The 2,055-nt window shown below is 34.9% G+C and overlaps 1 pseudogene; it reads right to left on the bottom strand.

The window, feature by feature from the left end:
- Window positions 1–879: 879 nt before the first annotated feature.
- On the bottom strand, window positions 880–1,639 carry LOC132016375 (small ribosomal subunit protein eS6-like; annotated as a pseudogene).
- Window positions 1,640–2,055: the final 416 nt, after the last annotated feature.

Here is a 2,055-nt window from a genome sequence, read left to right as displayed (position 1 = left end):
TTAGGATTGTTTGTCCTAGTTCCCTGAAAACTCCTCTTAGCATTTTGACAGGGATTGCATTAAATCTGTAGATTGCTTTGGGTAGTATGGACATTTTAACAATATTTGTTTTCCCAATCCATGATCAATGAAACATCTTTCCACTTGTTTGTGTCATCTTCAATTTCTTTCATCAGTGTCTTATAGTTTTCAAAGTACAGGTCTTTTCACTTCTTTGGTTAAGTTTATTCCTAGGTATTTTATTCTTTTTGGTGCAATTGTAAATGATATTGTTTTCTTAATTTCTCTTTCTGCAATTTCATTACTAGTGTATATAAATGAAGTCAGTTTCTGTATATTGATTTTGTATCCTATAACCTTAGTGAATGTTTTTATCACTTCTTGTAGTTTTTCAGTGGAGTCTTTAGGATTTTCTACAGATAGTATCTTGTCATCTGCAAACAGTGAAAATTCTATTTTTTCCTTACCAATTTGGATGCCTTTTATTTCTTTTTCTTATCTGATTGCTGTGACTGGCACTTTCAGTACTATGTTGAGTAAAAGTGGAAGTAAACATCCTTATCTTGGTCCTGATCTTAGAGAAGAAGCTATCAGTTTTTCACATGCTTATTCACATTCTTAATGACAGCTTTTGATAAACATAGTTCATCATTAAACTAAAGTCAAAATTACTATTTTCTCTTTTATGTTTAGTTTTTGTGGGATTCTGCTTATGATATCTATGCTACCCCCAAATTCATAAAGATATTCTACATTTTCTTCAAGAAGATCTGGGTTTATGATCCACTATGAATTAATTTTTTAGTATGGTGTGAGGTAGGGAATTGAGAATCATTGTTTTTTTTTTTTTTTATGTCTGATTTTATTTATTTGTTACTCTTAGAAAATCTCATTTTGACTGGATTCAGGCTTAGAGGTAGAAGGTCTCAGAGTGGACAGTCTCTGTGTCTTCACAATCTGTCCCCAGCATTTTTTTTTTAAACCTCCTTTTTCTTGGCCAAAAGTTTAGCATATTCTCCAGCCTCCTCCTTGTTTTTTTCTTAGTACACTCTTTCTTAAGAGAAATATGCCAATGTTTATGTAGGAGGACATGTGGAATAACAAGTGCTCAATCTTGGACACTTTGGTTCTAGGTTTCTTACCTTCTTTGCTTAGGGGCTTTCTCATAACATAGTGATAGACATCATCTTCTTTATAGAGATGGAAAAGTTTGCAGATTCTTCTAGCTCTTTTGGGCCCCAGGCAATGAGGCACAGCAATATCAGTAAATCCAGGACTATCCTTTTCCCCTTTCTTTAACAAAGACCAAATTAAGAACACTGAGATTAACATCCACAATGCAACCCCAAACTGATTTGTGCCTTTTTTCTCCAGTCCTTCTTGGTCTATAACAGGAATGTTCCTTATTCAACAGCAGGCAGACACAACCAGGGGTCAAGACACCCCACTTCATGGGGAAGACTTGTTTGTCATTGCCACCACTGGTTCAGATCACATAACCCTTCCATTCTTCACCCAGAGTATCAGCAGCACCTTCCACGGCCATACACTTCTGATAAAAGGTAATAAGTTCGCAGTCATCTTCCACTTCAATGAGTTTCTGGTTGCCAATAGCTGGGAAAGAGATGTTCTGCTTCATCCTAAAGCAAACTATCACCTCCTAGGCACCATGGAAAAGAGCAGGATCATTTTCCTCTTTATGTGGATGTTCAGTTGCTCCAGCAGTATTTTTTGAAAATATCATCCTTTTCCCAGTAAATTGTGGTAGGGCCTTTATTGTAAATCAAGGGACAGTATATATATGAGTCTATTTCTGGACTCATCTCTTCTGTTCAATTGGCATATTTGTCTATATTTGTACCAATACCATTTCATCTAAATTACTGTAGGTTTACAGTAAATCCTGCAATCTGATAGTAAAAAAATCTAACTTTTTTTTTTCCTTCAAGATTGACTTGACTCTTCTGGAAACTGTATTTTTCTACGATTTTAGAATTTTAAAATTTAGTAATCTTTTGGTGTTCAAGAAGAACTTTCTGCAGGGATTTTGATTGT

The sequence above is a fragment of the Mustela nigripes genome, chromosome 4 (assembly GCF_022355385.1).
Source record: "Mustela nigripes isolate SB6536 chromosome 4, MUSNIG.SB6536, whole genome shotgun sequence".
NCBI lineage: Eukaryota > Metazoa > Chordata > Mammalia > Carnivora > Mustelidae > Mustela > Mustela nigripes.
The sequence above is the reverse complement of the archived record's forward strand: the minus strand, read 5'-3'. Positions and strand labels throughout refer to the sequence as shown.